At 45.9% G+C, this 18,697-nt stretch overlaps 12 non-coding genes across 12 annotated transcripts; all 12 read left to right on the forward strand.

Annotated features, from left to right (window-relative positions):
* Positions 1-1,259: 1,259 nt before the first annotated feature.
* Positions 1,260-1,332, forward strand: trnar-acg (transfer RNA arginine (anticodon ACG)). The gene has a single exon. It is a non-coding gene; the product is annotated as a tRNA-Arg (tRNA).
* A 907-nt stretch (positions 1,333-2,239) lies between these two features.
* trnav-uac (transfer RNA valine (anticodon UAC)) lies at positions 2,240-2,312 on the forward strand. Its single transcript has one exon. It is a non-coding gene; the product is annotated as a tRNA-Val (tRNA).
* A 1,910-nt stretch (positions 2,313-4,222) lies between these two features.
* trnav-uac (transfer RNA valine (anticodon UAC)) lies at positions 4,223-4,295 on the forward strand. Its single transcript has one exon. It is a non-coding gene; the product is annotated as a tRNA-Val (tRNA).
* Positions 4,296-5,749: 1,454 nt separating this feature from the next.
* Positions 5,750-5,822, forward strand: trnar-acg (transfer RNA arginine (anticodon ACG)). The gene has a single exon. It is a non-coding gene; the product is annotated as a tRNA-Arg (tRNA).
* A 907-nt stretch (positions 5,823-6,729) lies between these two features.
* On the forward strand, positions 6,730-6,802 carry trnav-uac (transfer RNA valine (anticodon UAC)). The gene has a single exon. It is a non-coding gene; the product is annotated as a tRNA-Val (tRNA).
* A 1,455-nt stretch (positions 6,803-8,257) lies between these two features.
* On the forward strand, positions 8,258-8,330 carry trnar-acg (transfer RNA arginine (anticodon ACG)). The gene has a single exon. It is a non-coding gene; the product is annotated as a tRNA-Arg (tRNA).
* A 502-nt stretch (positions 8,331-8,832) lies between these two features.
* On the forward strand, positions 8,833-8,905 carry trnav-uac (transfer RNA valine (anticodon UAC)). The gene has a single exon. It is a non-coding gene; the product is annotated as a tRNA-Val (tRNA).
* Positions 8,906-10,815: 1,910 nt separating this feature from the next.
* trnav-uac (transfer RNA valine (anticodon UAC)) lies at positions 10,816-10,888 on the forward strand. Its single transcript has one exon. It is a non-coding gene; the product is annotated as a tRNA-Val (tRNA).
* Positions 10,889-12,339: 1,451 nt separating this feature from the next.
* Positions 12,340-12,412, forward strand: trnar-acg (transfer RNA arginine (anticodon ACG)). Its single transcript has one exon. It is a non-coding gene; the product is annotated as a tRNA-Arg (tRNA).
* Positions 12,413-13,319: 907 nt separating this feature from the next.
* Positions 13,320-13,392, forward strand: trnav-aac (transfer RNA valine (anticodon AAC)). The gene has a single exon. It is a non-coding gene; the product is annotated as a tRNA-Val (tRNA).
* Positions 13,393-15,827: 2,435 nt separating this feature from the next.
* Positions 15,828-15,900, forward strand: trnav-aac (transfer RNA valine (anticodon AAC)). Its single transcript has one exon. It is a non-coding gene; the product is annotated as a tRNA-Val (tRNA).
* Positions 15,901-17,355: 1,455 nt separating this feature from the next.
* trnar-acg (transfer RNA arginine (anticodon ACG)) lies at positions 17,356-17,428 on the forward strand. The gene has a single exon. It is a non-coding gene; the product is annotated as a tRNA-Arg (tRNA).
* Positions 17,429-18,697: the final 1,269 nt, after the last annotated feature.

Below are 18,697 nucleotides of genomic sequence, written 5' to 3' on the forward strand. Positions count from 1 at the left end.
TTATAAGTTGAGACATCGGTTTTAAAGAAACGGCTGTCTTCTTGTAATAAGTGACATGGCCTCTCAGACGAACCATGAGAATCTGCAGCAACTCAGTGAGGTTGAACATTGCACAAGTCCATTGATTACTGCACCGCCAGCGGTTTCTGTAGTGTAGTGGTTAGCACATTCCCCTAACATGCGAAAGGTCCCCGGGGCCATACCGGGTAGAAACATCAAGTGCTTCTCATGTTGTGTGAGGAATGTTTGCACAAAGTACTTGTGTTCCCCATCTCGTATGTTCGAGGATTATGCGGATTAGACTCTCATGAGCCACTAAAATAAATTCCACATTAAGTCACAAGCACTGAATTTTCGACAGGCAATGAGAAGAAAAGGACCTTCTTATTTTGGATATTCGGAGCTAGTTCATCCACAACAGAATTTCATGCATTTACAAATGCAGATAAACATACTTATTCCCCATCTCAAACATGTCTAAATGAACGACAAATGCAACTTACTGCGGATGCTTCATTCTGAAACAAAAACAGAACATACTGGACAATCTCAGCAGGACTGACAGCCTCTGTGGAGCGAGATGGCAGCGGTCGGTCCGGGCCTGGGTGACTCTTTGTCAAAGCTGGAGAACTGGAAATGGGGTCAGATTCAGACTAATGTGGATGGGGCGGGGTTGGCGTGCCCTATTGGGCCTCGATAGAGTGGTCAGCAATAGGTGGAAAATGACGAAAATGTCTCGGACAGAAAGAAAAAGGGAATGTAAATGAGGCTAATCAAGGTGCTGATAGTGGCGCCTCAAGAGATCAGAATGTGTTAATCGCAGAAAGTAAGCAGTGTGTCAGCGAACAATTGGCGACAGGGATCAGATTGCTCAAGTAGGATGGTATGGGCTGGGGGAGGGGGGCAATGCTGAGGGTAAAACATATCAATGCAAGGAATTAAAATAAGATGATGGATACAGATGGTGGAGGGGGAAGAAGCAGATGGTGGAGGGGGAAGAGAGGTTACACAGTCTGATGTTGTTGAACTGAATAAAATGAAACATACAGAGAGCTGCCTGAATCTACTGGAATAAGTCAATAGAAGTAAGTGAATATCCACACATAGACAAGTTTTTAGAAAATGTCTTGATTGTCTCGGGAACGTATTGGTTCCCTGCTGTGTGAGCTCAGCTTCTCAAAGGAAACCCAATGTGAATGAATCCCGCCGAATGCGCCACAGAGGCTCAACAAGGAATAGCAAAATGCATGCACCCGGCTGGGCCAGTGGCGCAATGGATAACGCGTTTGACTACGAATCAGGAGATTCTAGGTTCGACTCCTGGCTGGCTCGGCATTCGAACTTTTGGCGTGCGCTTTAACTCACTGGGTGGGACAGCTGATTCTTGATGCAGAGCAAAGTGAGCAGAACGTCTTCAATTCTCGTATCGAAAGTTGATCCGACATCTGCGGAAGATACTGGAACAACTCAGCGAGTCAGGCGGGATTTGTCGACAGGACAACACAGCTCGTATTTCACCATCACTTTTCATTAAAACCGGGACGGGTTAGAAATGTCGGACGTTTTAACCAAGCCAAATCCCGGTGGGAGCAAACAGAAAAACAGGAAAGCGCTCTGACAGGGTGCAAGTCAGGAGAGATTAAATGAGAAAAGTCCTAGGGTTCCCTGGCCACAGAGTGAGGTGAGCATCGAATGAGAGAATAATTACACCACAGTATGAGGCCATTCCAGCCGCTGTGTCTGTGCCAGCTCTCAGCAACTACCGCCCGGATACAAAGACGAAGTGGAAACAAGATTCAAACCCAAATCTGCGATGGTAGTACACACAGAATGGGGGCAGCATTTACAGTGTGAGACGGTTGCACACACTATGAGTGTGAAAGCTGTATTGAGCCCAGTGGAAAGATGCGCTGCTGTTCCTCGAGTGTTTGTTGAGCTTCTTTGGAACATTTCAGGAGGCCGAGGTCCGGAAGGTCAGCGTTAAGATGCAGCTCTCCAGTCAGTTCAATTCTCCACTTTGGCTCTGTAGATTAGATGGGTCACGTCCCTGTGAAGTTAACGCAGATCATGTTAAGTTCGATCTAATTTCTACATCTCGTGGTTTTATATGTTGAAACATCTGTTTTTGAAAGAAACAGCAGTCGACTTGTAATAAGTGGCCTAGCCTCTCAGCCTCACCATGCGAATCTGCAGCAACACAGTGAGGTTGCACATTGTACACGTCCGTTGATTGCCAGCTGTTTCTGTAGTGTAGTGGTTATCACATTCGACTTACACGCGAAAAGTCCCCGGTTCGAAACCGGGCAGAAACATCTCGAACTTCCAGTTTAGTCTGTTGCTGACTATTGCCGCAATCTCGTAACTGGTCTTCATCAACGAGGAATAGCAAAATGCATGCACCCGTCTGGTTGTGGTTATTTACGAAAGCCCTGCATTCTCAATTTAACTTCCACTTCAAGCAAAACATAACTTATCTTCAGGTCTGTAAAGTTCGATTCCTGATTGTTTTATAAGTTGAGACATCGGTTTTAAAGAAACGGCTGTCTTCTTGTAATAAGTGACATGGCCTCTCAGACGAACCATGAGAAGCTGCAGCAACACAGTGAGGTTGAACATTGCACAAGTCCAATGATTACTGCACCGCCAGCGGTTTCTGTAGTGTAGTGGTTAGCACATTCCCCTAACATGCGAAAGGTCCCCGGGGCCATACCAGGTAGAAACATCAAGTGCTTCTCATGTTGTGTGAGGAATGTTTGCACAAAGTACTTTTGTTCCCCCATCTCGTATGTTCGAGGATTATGAGGTTTAGACTCTCATGAGCCACTAAAATAAATTCCACATTAAGTCACAAGCACTGAATTTTCGACAGGCAATGAGAAGAAAAGGACCTTCTTATTTTGGATATGCGGAGCTAGTTCATCCACAACAGAATTTCATGCATTTACTAATGCAGATACACCTACTTATTCACCATCTCAAACATGTCTAAATGAACGACAAATGCAACTTACTGCGGATGCTTCATTCTGAAACAAAAACAGAACATACTGGACAATCTCAGCAGGACTGACGGCCTCTGTGGAGCGAGATGGCAGCGGTCGTTCCGGGCCTGGGTGACTCTTTGTCAAAGCTGGAGAACTGGAAATGGGGTCAGATTCAGACAAATGTGGATGGGGCGGGGTTGGCGTGCCCTATTGGGCCTCGATAGAGTGGTCAGCAATAGGTGGAAAATGACGAAAATGTCTCGGACAGAAAGAAAAAGGGAATGTAAATGAGGCTAATCAAGGCTAAGAAAGTTGCTGATAGTGGCGCCTCAAGAGATCAGAATGTGTTAATAGCAGAACAAAGAAAACAGTGTGTCAGCGAACAATTGGCGACAGGGTTGCTCAAGTAGGATGGTATGGGCTGGGGGGAGGGGCGCAATGCTGAGGGTAAAACATACCAATAGAAGGAATGAAAATAACTTGATGGAAATAAACAGATGGTGGAGGGAGAAGAGAGATTACACAGTCTGATGTTGTTGAACTGAATAAAATGAAATATACAGAGGGCTGCCTGAATCAACTGGAATTAGTCAATAGAGGTAAGTGAATGTCATACCCCTAGACCAACGAGCCCCGGGAAAGTAACAGAAGCACGCTGTTATTGCCATCGAAAGTCGATCTAACATCTGCGGAAAATACTGGAACAACTCAGCGAGTCAGGCGGAATTTGTCGACAGGACAACAAAGCTTGTCTTTCACCATCACCTTTCATTAAAACCGGGACGGGTTAGAAATGTCGGACGTTTTAACCAAGTCAAATCCTGGTGGGAGCAAACAGAACAACAGGAAAGCGCTCTGACAGGGTGCAAGTCAGGAGAGATTAAATGAGAAAAGGCCTAGGGTTCCCTGGCCACAGAGTGAGGTGAGCATCGAATGAGAGAATAATTACACCACAGTATGAGGCGATTCCAGCCGCTGTGTCTGTGCCAGCTCTCAACAACTACCGCCCGGATACAAAGAAGAAGTGGAAACATGATTCAAACCCAAATCTGCGATGGAAGGACACACAGAATGGGGGCAGCATTTACAGTGTGAGACTGTTGCACACACTATGAGTGTGAAAGCTGTAAGAAACAGCAGTCGTCTTGTAATAAGTGGCCTAGCCTCTCAGCCTCACCATGCGAATCTGCAGCAACACAGTGAGGTTTCACATTGTACACGTCCACTGATTGCCAGCTGTTTCTGTAGTGCAGTGGTTATCACATTCGCCTTACACGCGAAAGGTCCCCGGTTCGAAACCGGGCAGAAACATCTCGTAATTCCAGTTTAGTCTGTTGCTGACTATTGCCGCAATCTCGTAACTGGTCTTCATCAACGAGGAATAGCAAAATGCATGCACCCGTCTGGTTGTGGTTATTTACGAAAGCCCTGCATTCTCAATTTAACTTCCACTTCAAGCAAAACATAACTTATCTTCAGGTCTGTAAAGTTCGATTCCTGATTGTTTTATAAGTTGAGACATCGGTTTTAAAGAAACGGCTGTCTTCTTGTAATAAGTGACATGGCCTCTCAGACGAACCATGAGAATCTGCAGCAACTCAGTGAGGTTGAACATTGCACAAGTCCATTGATTACTGCACCGCCAGCGGTTTCTGTAGTGTAGTGGTTAGCACATTCCCCTAACATGCGAAAGGTCCCCGGGGCCATACCGGGTAGAAACATCAAGTGCTTCTCATGTTGTGTGAGGAATGTTTGCACAAAGTACTTGTGTTCCCCATCTCGTATGTTCGAGGATTATGCGGATTAGACTCTCATGAGCCACTAAAATAAATTCCACATTAAGTCACAAGCACTGAATTTTCGACAGGCAATGAGAAGAAAAGGACCTTCTTATTTTGGATATTCGGAGCTAGTTCATCCACAACAGAATTTCATGCATTTACAAATGCAGATAAACATACTTATTCCCCATCTCAAACATGTCTAAATGAACGACAAATGCAACTTACTGCGGATGCTTCATTCTGAAACAAAAACAGAACATACTGGACAATCTCAGCAGGACTGACAGCCTCTGTGGAGCGAGATGGCAGCGGTCGGTCCGGGCCTGGGTGACTCTTTGTCAAAGCTGGAGAACTGGAAATGGGGTCAGATTCAGACTAATGTGGATGGGGCGGGGTTGGCGTGCCCTATTGGGCCTCGATAGAGTGGTCAGCAATAGGTGGAAAATGACGAAAATGTCTCGGACAGAAAGAAAAAGGGAATGTAAATGAGGCTAATCAAGGTGCTGATAGTGGCGCCTCAAGAGATCAGAATGTGTTAATCGCAGAAAGTAAGCAGTGTGTCAGCGAACAATTGGCGACAGGGATCAGATTGCTCAAGTAGGATGGTATGGGCTGGGGGAGGGGGGCAATGCTGAGGGTAAAACATATCAATGCAAGGAATTAAAATAAGATGATGGATACAGATGGTGGAGGGGGAAGAAGCAGATGGTGGAGGGGGAAGAGAGGTTACACAGTCTGATGTTGTTGAACTGAATAAAATGAAACATACAGAGAGCTGCCTGAATCTACTGGAATAAGTCAATAGAAGTAAGTGAATATCCACACATAGACAAGCTTTTAGAAAATGTCTTGATTGTCTCGGGAACGTATTGGTTCCCTGCTGTGTGAGCTCAGCTTCTCAAAGGAAACCCAATGTGAATGAATCCCGCCGAATGCGCCACAGAGGCTCAACAAGGAATAGCAAAATGCATGCACCCGGCTGGGCCAGTGGCGCAATGGATAACGCGTTTGACTACGAATCAGGAGATTCTAGGTTCGACTCCTGGCTGGCTCGGCATTCGAACTTTTGGCGTGCGCTTTAACTCACTGGGTGGGACAGCTGATTCTTGATGCAGAGCAAAGTGAGCAGAACGTCTTCAATTCTCGTATCGAAAGTTGATCCGACATCTGCGGAAGATACTGGAACAACTCAGCGAGTCAGGCGGCATTTGTCGACAGGACAACAAAGCACGTCTTTCACCATCACCTTTCATTAAAACCGGGGCGGGTTAGAAATGTCGGACGTTTTAACCAAGTCAAATCCTGGTGGGAGCAAACAGAACAACAGGAAAGCGCTCTGACAGGGTGCAAGCCAGGAGAGATTAAATGAGAAAAGGCCAAGGGTTCCCTGGCCACAGAGTGAGGTGAGAATCGAATGAGAGAATAATTACACCACAGTATGAGGCCATTCCAGCCGCTGTGTCTGTGCCAGCTCTCAGCAACTACCGCCCGGATACAAAGACGAAGTGGAAACAAGATTCAAACCCAAATCTGCGATGGTAGTACACACAGAATGGGGGCAGCATTTACAGTGTGAGACGGTTGCACACACTATGAGTGTGAAAGCTGTATTGAACCCAGTGGAAAGATGCGCTGCTGTTCCTCGAGTGTTTGTTGAGCTTCTTTGGAACATTTCAGGAGGCCGAGGTCCGGAAGGTCAGCGTTAAGATGCAGCTCTCCAGTCAGTTCAATTCTCCACTTTGGCTCTGTAGATTAGATGGGTCACGTCCCTGTGAAGTTAACGCAGATCATGTTAAGTTCGATCTAATTTCTACATCTCGTGGTTTTATATGTTGAAACATCTGTTTTTGAAAGAAACAGCAGTCGACTTGTAATAAGTGGCCTAGCCTCTCAGCCTCACCATGCGAATCTGCAGCAACACAGTGAGGTTGCACATTGTACACGTCCGTTGATTGCCAGCTGTTTCTGTAGTGTAGTGGTTATCACATTCGCCTTACACGCGAAAAGTCCCCGGTTCGAAACCGGGCAGAAACATCTCGAACTTCCAGTTTAGACTGTTGCTGACTATTGCCGCAATCTCGTAACTGGTCTTCATCAACGAGGAATAGCAAAATGCATGCACCCGTCTGGTTGTGGTTATTTACGAAAGCCCTGCATTCTCAATTTAACTTCCACTTCAAGCAAAACATAACTTATCTTCAGGTCTGTAAAGTTCGATTCCTGATTGTTTTATAAGTTGAGACATCGGTTTTAAAGAAACGGCTGTCTTCTTGTAATAAGTGACATGGCCTCTCAGACGAACCATGAGAAGCTGCAGCAACACAGTGAGGTTGAACATTGCACAAGTCCAATGATTACTGCACCGCCAGCGGTTTCTGTAGTGTAGTGGTTAGCACATTCCCCTAACATGCGAAAGGTCCCCGGGGCCATACCAGGTAGAAACATCAAGTGCTTCTCATGTTGTGTGAGGAATGTTTGCACAAAGTCCTTTTGTTCCCCCATCTCGTATGTTCGAGGATTATGAGGTTTAGACTCTCATGAGCCACTAAAATAAATTCCACATTAAGTCACAAGCACTGAATTTTCGACAGGCAATGAGAAGAAAAGGACCTTCCTATTTTGGATATTCGGAGCTAGTTCATCCACAACAGAATTTCATGCATTTACAAATGCAGATAAACATACTTATTCACCATCTCAAACATGTCTAAATGAACGACAAATGCAACTTACTGCGGATGCTTCATTCTGAAACAAAAACAGAACATACTGGACAATCTCAGCAGGACTGACAGCCTCTGTGGAGCGAGATGGCAGCGGTCGTTCCGGGCCTGGGTGACTCTTTGTCAAAGCTGGAGAACTGGAAATGGGGTCAGATTCAGACTAATGTGGATGGGGCGGGGTTGGCGTGCCCTATTGGGCCTCGATAGAGTGGTCAGCAATAGGTGGAAAATGACGAAAATGTCTCGGACAGAAAGAAAAAGGGAATGTAAATGAGGCTAATCAAGGTGCTGATAGTGGCGCCTCAAGAGATCAGAATGTGTTAATCGCAGAAAGTAAGCAGTGTGTCAGCGAACAATTGGCGACAGGGATCAGATTGCTCAAGTAGGATGGTATGGGCTGGGGGAGGGGGGCAATGCTGAGGGTAAAACATATCAATGCAAGGAATTAAAATAAGATGATGGATACAGATGGTGGAGGGGGAAGAAGCAGATGGTGGAGGGGGAAGAGAGGTTACACAGTCTGATGTTGTTGAACTGAATAAAATGAAACATACAGAGAGCTGCCTGAATCTACTGGAATAAGTCAATAGAAGTAAGTGAATATCCACACATAGACAAGCTTTTAGAAAATGTCTTGATTGTCTCGGGAACGTATTGGTTCCCTGCTGTGTGAGCTCAGCTTCTCAAAGGAAACCCAATGTGAATGAATCCCGCCGAATGCGCCACAGAGGCTCAACAAGGAATAGCAAAATGCATTCACCCGGCTGGGCCAGTGGCGCAATGGATAACGCGTCTGACTACGAATCAGCAGATTCCAGGTTCGACTCCTGGCTGGCTCGAAATTCGAACTTTTGGCTTGCGCTTTAACTCACTGGGTGGGACAGCTGATTCTTGATGCAGAGCAAAGTGAGCAGAACGTCTTCAATTCTCGTATCGAAAGTTGATCCGACATCTGCGGAAGATACTGGAACAACTCAGCGAGTCAGGCGGGATTTGTCGACAGGACAACACAGCTCGTCTTTCACCATCACTTTTCATTAAAACCGGGACGGGTTAGAAATGTCGGACGTTTTAACCAAGTCAAATCCCGGTGGGAGCAAACAGAATAACAGGAAAGCGCTCTGACAGGGTGCAAGTCAGGAGAGATTAAATGAGACAAGGATTAGGGTTCCCTGGCCACAGAGTGAGGTGAGCATCTGGTGGTTTTATATGTTGAAACATCTGTTTTTGAAAGAAACAGCAGTCGTCTTGTAATAAGTGGCCTAGCCTCTCAGCCTCACCATGCGAATCTGCAGCAACACAGTGAGGTTGCACATTGTACACGTCCGTTGATTGCCAGCTGTTTCTGTAGTGTAGTGGTTATCACATTCGCCTTACACGCGAAAGGTCCCCGGTTCGAAACCGGGCAGAAACATCTCGAACTTCCAGTTTAGTCTGTTGCTGACTATTGCCGCAATCTCGTAACTGGTCTTCATCAACGAGGAATAGCAAAATGCATGCACCCGTCTGGTTGTGGTTATTTACGAAAGCCCTGCATTCTCAATTTAACTTCCACTTCAAGCAAAACATAACTTATCTTCAGGTCTGTAAAGTTCGATTCCTGATTGTTTTATAAGTTGAGACATCGGTTTTAAAGAAACGGCTGTCTTCTTGTAATAAGTGACATGGCCTCTCAGGCGAACCATGAGAAGCTGCAGCAACACAGTGAGGTTGAACATTGCACAAGTCCAATGATTACTGCACCGCCAGCGGTTTCTGTAGTGTAGTGGTTAGCACATTCCCCTAACATGCGAAAGGTCCCCGGGGCCATACCAGGTAGAAACATCAAGTGCTTCTCATGTTGTGTGAGGAATGTTTGCACATAGTCCTTTTGTTCCCCCATCTCGTATGTTCGAGGATTATGAGGTTTAGACTCTCATGAGCCACTAAAATAAATTCCACATTAAGTCACAAGCACTGAATTTTCGACAGGCAATGAGAAGAAAAGGACCTTCCTATTTTGGATATTCGGAGCTAGTTCATCCACAACAGAATTTCATGCATTTACAAATGCAGATAAACATACTTATTCACCATCTCAAACATGTCTAAATGAACGACAAATGCAACTTACTGCGGATGCTTCATTCTGAAACAAAAACAGAACATACTGGACAATCTCAGCAGGACTGACAGCCTCTGTGGAGCGAGATGGCAGCGGTCGTTCCGGGCCTGGGTGACTCTTTGTCAAAGCTGGAGAACTGGAAATGGGGTCAGATTCAGACTAATGTGGATGGGGCGGGGTTGGCGTGCCCTATTGGGCCTCGATAGAGTGGTCAGCAATAGGTGGAAAATGACGAAAATGTCTCGGACAGAAAGAAAAAGGGAATGTAAATGAGGCTAATCAAGGCTAAGAAAGTTGCTGATAGTGGCGCCTCAAGAGATCAGAATGTGTTAATAGCAGAACAAAGAAAACAGTGTGTCAGCGAACAATTGGCGACAGGGTTGCTCAAGTAGGATGGTATGGGCTGGGGGGAGGGGCGCAATGCTGAGGGTAAAACATACCAATGGAAGGAATGAAAATAACTTGATGGAAATAAACAGATGGTGGAGGGAGAAGAGAGATTACACAGTCTGATGTTGTTGAACTGAATAAAATGAAATATACAGAGGGCTGCCTGAATCAACTGGAATTAGTCAATAGAGGTAAGTGAATGTCATACCCCTAGACCAACGAGCCCCGGGAAAGTAACAGAAGCACGCTGTTATTGCCATCGAAAGTCGATCTAACATCTGCGGAAAATACTGGAACAACTCAGCGAGTCAGGCGGAGTTTGTCGACAGGACAACAAAGCTTGTCTTTCACCATCACCTTTCATTAAAACCGGGACGGGTTAGAAATGTCGGACGTTTTAACCAAGTCAAATCCTGGTGGGAGCAAACAGAACAACAGGAAAGCGCTCTGACAGGGTGCAAGTCAGGAGAGATTAAATGAGAAAAGGCCTAGGGTTCCCTGGCCACAGAGTGAGGTGAGCATCGAATGAGAGAATAATTACACCACAGTATGAGGCGATTCCAGCCGCTGTGTCTGTGCCAGCTCTCAACAACTACCGCCCGGATACAAAGAAGAGGTGGAAACAAGATTCAAACCCAAATCTGCGATGGAAGGACACACAGAATGGGGGCAGCATTTACAGTGTGAGACTGTTGCACACACTATGAGTGTGAAAGCTGTAAGAAACAGCAGTCGTCTTGTAATAAGTGGCCTAGCCTCTCAGCCTCACCATGCGAATCTGCAGCAACACAGTGAGGTTTCACATTGTACACGTCCGCTGATTGCCAGCTGTTTCTGTAGTGTAGTGGTTATCACATTCGCCTTACACGCGAAAGGTCCCCGGTTCGAAACCGGGCAGAAACATCTCGTATTTCCAGTTTAGTCTGTTGCTGACTATTGCCGCAATCTCGTAACTGGTCTTCATCAACGAGGAATAGCAAAATGCATGCACCCGTCTGGTTGTGGTTATTTACGAAAGCCCTGCATTCTCAATTTAACTTCCACTTCAAGCAAAACATAACTTATCTTCGTCTGTAAAGTTCGATTCCTGATTGTTTTATAAGTTGAGACATCGGTTTTAAAGAAACGGCTGTCTTCTTGTAATAAGTGACATGGCCTCTCAGATGAACCATGAGAATCTGCAGCAACACAGTGAGGTTGAACATTGCACAAGTCCATTGATTACTGCACCGCCAGCGGTTTCTGTAGTGTAGTGGTTAGCACATTCCCCTAACATGCGAAAGGTCCCCGGGGCCATACCGGGTAGAAACATCAAGTGCTTCTCATGTTGTGTGAGGAATGTTTGCACAAAGTACTTGTGTTCCCCATCTCGTATGTTCGAGGATTATGAGGATTAGTCTCTCATGAGCCACTAAAATAAATTCCACATTAAGTCACAAGCACTGAATTTTCGACAGGCAATGAGAAGAAAAGGACCTTCTTATCTTGGATATTCGGAGCTAGTTCATCCACAACAGAATTTCATGCATTTACAAATGCAGATAAACATACTTATTCACCATCTCAAACATGTCTAAATGAACGACAAATGCAACTTACTGCGGATGCTTCATTCTGAAACAAAAACAGAACATACTGGACAATCTCAGCAGGACTGACAGCCTCTGTGGAGCGAGATGGCAGCGGTCGGTCCGGGTCTGGGTGACTCTTTGTCAAAGCTGGAGAACTGGAAATGGGGTCAGATTCAGACTAATGTGGATGGGGCGGGGTTGGCGTGCCCTATTGGGCCTCGATAGAGTGGTCAGCAATAGGTGGAAAATGACGAAAATGTCTCGGACAGAAAGAAAAAGGGAATGTAAATGAGGCTAATCAAGGTGCTGATAGTGGCGCCTCAAGAGATCAGAATGTGTTAATCGCAGAAAGTAAGCAGTGTGTCAGCGAACAATTGGCGACAGGGATCAGATTGCTCAAGTAGGATGGTATGGGCTGGGGGAGGGGGGCAATGCTGAGGGTAAAACATATCAATGCAAGGAATTAAAATAAGATGATGGATACAGATGGTGGAGGGGGAAGAAGCAGATGGTGGAGGGGGAAGAGAGGTTACACAGTCTGATGTTGTTGAACTGAATAAAATGAAACATACAGAGAGCTGCCTGAATCTACTGGAATAAGTCAATAGAAGTAAGTGAATATCCACACATAGACAAGCTTTTAGAAAATGTCTTGATTGTCTCGGGAACGTATTGGTTCCCTGCTGTGTGAGCTCAGCTTCTCAAAGGAAACCCAATGTGAATGAATCCCGCCGAATGCGCCACAGAGGCTCAACAAGGAATAGCAAAATGCATGCACCGGCTGGGCCAGTGGCGCAATGGATAACGCGTTTGACTACGAATCAGGAGATTCTAGGTTCGACTCCTGGCTGGCTCGGCATTCGAACTTTTGGCGTGCGCTTTAACTCACTGGGTGGGACAGCTGATTCTTGATGCAGAGCAAAGTGAGCAGAACGTCTTCAATTCTCGTATCGAAAGTTGATCCGACATCTGCGGAAGATACTGGAACAACTCAGCGAGTCAGGCGGGATTTGTCGACAGGACAACACAGCTCGTATTTCACCATCACTTTTCATTAAAACCGGGACGGGTTAGAAATGTCGGACGTTTTAACCAAGCCAAATCCCGGTGGGAGCAAACAGAATAACAGGAAAGCGCTCTGACAGGGTGCAAGTCAGGAGAGATTAAATGAGAAAAGTCCTAGGGTTCCCTGGCCACAGAGTGAGGTGAGCATCGAATGAGAGAATAATTACACCACAGTATGAGGCCATTCCAGCCGCTGTGTCTGTGCCAGCTCTCAGCAACTACCGCCCGGATACAAAGACGAAGTGGAAACAAGATTCAAACCCAAATCTGCGATGGTAGTACACACAGAATGGGGGCAGCATTTACAGTGTGAGACGGTTGCACACACTATGAGTGTGAAAGCTGTATTGAGCCCAGTGGAAAGATGCGCTGCTGTTCCTCGAGTGTTTGTTGAGCTTCTTTGGAACATTTCAGGAGGCCGAGGTCCGGAAGGTCAGCGTTAAGATGCAGCTCTCCAGTCAGTTCAATTCTCCACTTTGGCTCTGTAGATTAGATGGGTCACGTCCCTGTGAAGTTAACGCAGATCATGTTAAGTTCGATCTAATTTCTACATCTCGTGGTTTTATATGTTGAAACATCTGTTTTTGAAAGAAACAGCAGTCGACTTGTAATAAGTGGCCTAGCCTCTCAGCCTCACCATGCGAATCTGCAGCAACACAGTGAGGTTGCACATTGTACACGTCCGTTGATTGCCAGCTGTTTCTGTAGTGTAGTGGTTATCACATTCGCCTAACACGCGAAAGGTCCCCGGTTCGAAACCGGGCAGAAACATCTCGAACTTCCAGTTTAGTCTGTTGCTGACTATTGCCGCAATCTCGTAACTGGTCTTCATCAACGAGAAATAGCAAAATGCATGCACCCGTCTGGTTGTGGTTATTTTCGAAAGCCCTGCCTTCTCAATTTAACTTCCACTTCAAGCAAAACATAACTTATCTTCAGGTCTGTAAAGTTCGATTCCTGATTGTTTTATAAGTTGAGACATCGGTTTTAAAGAAACGGCTGTCTTCTTGTAATAAGTGACATGGCCTCTCAGACGAACCATGAGAAGCTGCAGCAACACAGTGAGGTTGAACATTGCACAAGTCCATTGATTACTGCACCGCCAGCGGTTTCTGTAGTGTAGTGGTTAGCACATTCCCCTAACATGCGAAAGGTCCCCGGGGCCATACCGGGTAGAAACATCAAGTGCTTCTCATGTTGTGTGAGGAATGTTTGCACAAAGTACTTTTGTTCCCCCATCTCGTATGTTCGAGGATTATGAGGTTTAGTCTCTCATGAGCCACTGAAATAAATTCCACATTAAGTAACAAGCACTGAATTTTCGACAGGCAATGAGAAGAAAAGGACCTTCCTATTTTGGATATTCGGAGCTAGTTCATCCACAACAGAATTTCATGCATTTACAAATGCAGATAAACATACTTATTCACCATCTCAAACATGTCTAAATGAACGACAAATGCAACTTACTGCGGATGCTTCATTCTGAAACAAAAACAGAACATACTGGACAATCTCAGCAGGACTGACAGCCTCTGTGGAGCGAGATGGCAGCGGTCGTTCCGGGCCTGGGTGACTCTTTGTCAAAGCTGGAGAACTGGAAATGGGGTCAGTTTCAGACTAATGTGGATGGGGCGGGGTTGGCGTGCCCTATTGGGCCTCGATAGAGTGGTCAGCAATAGGTGGAAAATGACGAAAATGTCTCGGACAGAAAGAAAAAGGGAATGTAAATGAGGCTAATCAAGGTGCTGATAGTGGCGCCTCAAGAGATCAGAATGTGTTAATCGCAGAAAGTAAGCAGTGTGTCAGCGAACAATTGGCGACAGGGATCAGATTGCTCAAGTAGGATGGTATGGGCTGGGGGAGGGGGGCAATGCTGAGGGTAAAACATATCAATGCAAGGAATTAAAATAAGATGATGGATACAGATGGTGGAGGGGGAAGAAGCAGATGGTGGAGGGGGAAGAGAGGTTACACAGTCTGATGTTGTTGAACTGAATAAAATGAAACATACAGAGAGCTGCCTGAATCTACTGGAATAAGTCAATAGAAGTAAGTGAATATCCACACATAGACAAGCTTTTAGAAAATGTCTTGATTGTCTCGGGAACGTATTGGTTCCCTGCTGTGTGAGCTCAGCTTCTCAAAGGAAACCCAATGTGAATGAATCCCGCCGAATGCGCCACAGAGGCTCAACAAGGAATAGCAAAATGCATGCACCCGGCTGGGCCAGTGGCGCAAGGGATAACGCGTCTGCCTACGAATCAAGAGATTCCACGTTCAACTCCTGGCTGGCTCGGAATTCGAACTTTTGGCGTGCGCTTTAACTCACTGGGTGGGACAGCTGATTCTTGATGCAGAGCAAAGTGAGCAGAACGTCTTCAATTCTCGTATCGAAAGTTGATCCGACATCTGCGGAAGATACTGGAACAACTCAGCGAGTCAGGCGGGATTTGTCGACAGGACAACACAGCTCGTATTTCACCATCACTTTTCATTAAAACCGGGACGGGTTAGAAATGTCGGACGTTTTAACCAAGCCAAATCCCGGTGGGAGCAAACAGAATAACAGGAAAGCGCTCTGACAGGGTGCAAGTCAGGAGAGATTAAATGAGAAAAGTCCTAGGGTTCCCTGGCCACAGAGTGAGGTGAGCATCGAATGAGAGAATAATTACACCACAGTATGAGGCCATTCCAGCCGCTGTGTCTGTGCCAGCTCTCAGCAACTACCGCCCGGATACAAAGACGAAGTGGAAACAAGATTCAAACCCAAATCTGCGATGGTAGTACACACAGAATGGGGGCAGCATTTACAGTGTGAGACGGTTGCACACACTATGAGTGTGAAAGCTGTATTGAGCCCAGTGGAAAGATGCGCTGCTGTTCCTCGAGTGTTTGTTGAGCTTCTTTGGAACATTTCAGGAGGCCGAGGTCCGGAAGGTCAGCGTTAAGATGCAGCTCTCCAGTCAGTTCAATTCTCCACTTTGGCTCTGTAGATTAGATGGGTCACGTCCCTGTGAAGTTAACGCAGATCATGTTAAGTTCGATCTAATTTCTACATCTCGTGGTTTTATATGTTGAAACATCTGTTTTTGAAAGAAACAGCAGTCGACTTGTAATAAGTGGCCTAGCCTCTCAGCCTCACCATGCGAATCTGCAGCAACACAGTGAGGTTGCACATTGTACACGTCCGTTGATTGCCAGCTGTTTCTGTAGTGTAGTGGTTATCACATTCGCCTAACACGCGAAAGGTCCCCGGTTCGAAACCGGGCAGAAACATCTCGAACTTCAAGTTTAGTCTGTTGCTGACTATTGCCGCAATCTCGTAACTGGTCTTCATCAACGAGAAATAGCAAAATGCATGCACCCGTCTGGTTGTGGTTATTTTCGAAAGCCCTGCCTTCTCAATTTAACTTCCACTTCAAGCAAAACATAACTTATCTTCAGGTCTGTAAAGTTCGATTCCTGATTGTTTTATAAGTTGAGACATCGGTTTTAAAGAAACGGCTGTCTTCTTGTAATAAGTGACATGGCCTCTCAGACGAACCATGAGAAGCTGCAGCAACACAGTGAGGTTGAACATTGCACAAGTCCATTGATTACTGCACCGCCAGCGGTTTCTGTAGTGTAGTGGTTAGCACATTCCCCTAACATGCGAAAGGTCCCCGGGGCCATACCGGGTAGAAACATCAAGTGCTTCTCATGTTGTGTGAGGAATGTTTGCACAAAGTACTTTTGTTCCCCCATCTCGTATGTTCGAGGATTATGAGGTTTAGACTCTCATGAGCCACTAAAATAAATTCCACATTAAGTCACAAGCACTGAATTTTCGACAGGCAATGAGAAGAAAAGGACCTTCCTATTTTGGATATTCGGAGCTAGTTCATCCACAACAGAATTTCATGCATTTACAAATGCAGATAAACATACTTATTCACCATCTCAAACATGTCTAAATGAACGACAAATGCAACTTACTGCGGATGCTTCATTCTGAAACAAAAACAGAACATACTGGACAATCTCAGCAGGACTGACAGCCTCTGTGGAGCGAGATGGCAGCGGTCGGTCCGGGCCTGGGTGACTCTTTGTCAAAGCTGGAGAACTGGAAATGGGGTCAGATTCAGACTAATGTGGATGGGGCGGGGTTGGCGTGCCCTATTGGGCCTCGATAGAGTGGTCAGCAATAGGTGGAAAATGACGAAAATGTCTCGGACAGAAAGAAAAAGGGAATGTAAATGAGGCTAATCAAGGTGCTGATAGTGGCGCCTCAAGAGATCAGAATGTGTTAATCGCAGAAAGTAAGCAGTGTGTCAGCGAACAATTGGCGACAGGGATCAGATTGCTCAAGTAGGATGGTATGGGCTGGGGGAGGGGGGCAATGCTGAGGGTAAAACATATCAATGCAAGGAATTAAAATAAGATGATGGATACAGATGGTGGAGGGGGAAGAAGCAGTTGGTGGAGGGGGAAGAGAGGTTACACAGTCTGATGTTGTTGAACTGAATAAAATGAAACATACAGAGAGCTGCCTGAATCTACTGGAATAAGTCAATAGAAGTAAGTGAATATCCACACATAGACAAGCTTTTAGAAAATGTCTTGATTGTCTCGGGAACGTATTGGTTCCCTGCTGTGTGAGCTCAGCTTCTCAAAGGAAACCCAATGTGAATGAATCCCGCCGAATGCGCCACAGAGGCTCAACAAGGAATAGCAAAATGCATTCACCCGGCCGGGCCAGTGGCGCAATGGATAACGCGTCTGACTACGAATCAGGAGATTCCAGGTTCGACTCCTGGCTGGCTCGGAATTCGAACTTTTGGCGTGCGCTTTAACTCACTGGGTGGGACAGCTGATTCTTGATGCAGAGCAAAGTGAGCAGAACGTCTTCAATTCTCGTATCGAAAGTTGATCCGACATCTGCGGAAGATACTGGAACAACTCAGCGAGTCAGGCGGGATTTGTCGACAGGACAACACAGCTCGTCTTTCACCATCACTTTTCATTAAAACCGGGACGGGTTAGAAATGTCGGACGTTTTAACCAAGTCAAATCCCGGTGGGAGCAAACAGAATAACAGGAAAGCGCTCTGACAGGGTGCAAGTCAGGAGAGATTAAATGAGACAAGGATTAGGGTTCCCTGGCCACAGAGTGAGGTGAGCATCGAATGAGAGAATAATTACACCACAGTATGAGGCCATTCCAGCCGCTGTGTCTGTGCCAGCTCTCAGCAACTACCGCCCGGATACAAAGACGAAGTGGAAACAAGATTCAAACCCAAATCTGCGATGGTAGTACACACAGAATGGGGGCAGCATTTACAGTGTGAGACGGTTGCACACACTATGAGTGTGAAAGCTGTATTGAGCCCAGTGGAAAGATGCGCTGCTGTTCCTCGAGTGTTTGTTGAGCTTCTTTGGAACATTTCAGGAGGCCGAGGTCCGGGAGGTCAGCGTTAAGATGCAGCTCTCCAGTCAGTTCAATTCTCCACTTTGGCTCTGTGGATTAGTTGGGTCACGTCCCTGTGAAGTTAACGCAGATCATGTTAAGTTCGATCTAATTTCTACATCTCGTGGTTTTATATGTTGAAACATCTGTTTTTGAAAGAAACAGCAGTCGTCTTGTAATAAGTGGCCTAGCCTCTCAGCCTCACCATGCGAATCTGATTGTTTTATAAGTTGAGACATCGGTTTTAAAGAAACGGCTGTCTTCTTGTAATAAGTGACATGGCCTCTCAGACGAACCATGAGAAGCTGCAGCAACACAGTGAGGTTGAACATTGCACAAGTCCAATGATTACTGCACCGCCAGCGGTTTCTGTAGTGTAGTGGTTAGCACATTCCCCTAACATGCGAAAGGTCCTCGGGGCCATACCAGGTAGAAACATCAAGTGCTTCTCATGTTGTGTGAGGAATGTTTGCACAAAGTACTTTTGTTCCCCCATCTCGTATGTTCGAGGATTATGAGGTTTAGACTCTCATGAGCCACTAAAATAAATTCCACATTAAGTCACAAGCACTGAATTTTCGACAGGCAATGAGAAGAAAAGGACCTTCTTATTTTGGATATGCGGAGC

The sequence above is a fragment of the Scyliorhinus torazame genome, chromosome 5 (assembly GCF_047496885.1).
Source record: "Scyliorhinus torazame isolate Kashiwa2021f chromosome 5, sScyTor2.1, whole genome shotgun sequence".
NCBI classification, from domain to species: Eukaryota; Metazoa; Chordata; class Chondrichthyes; order Carcharhiniformes; family Scyliorhinidae; genus Scyliorhinus; species Scyliorhinus torazame.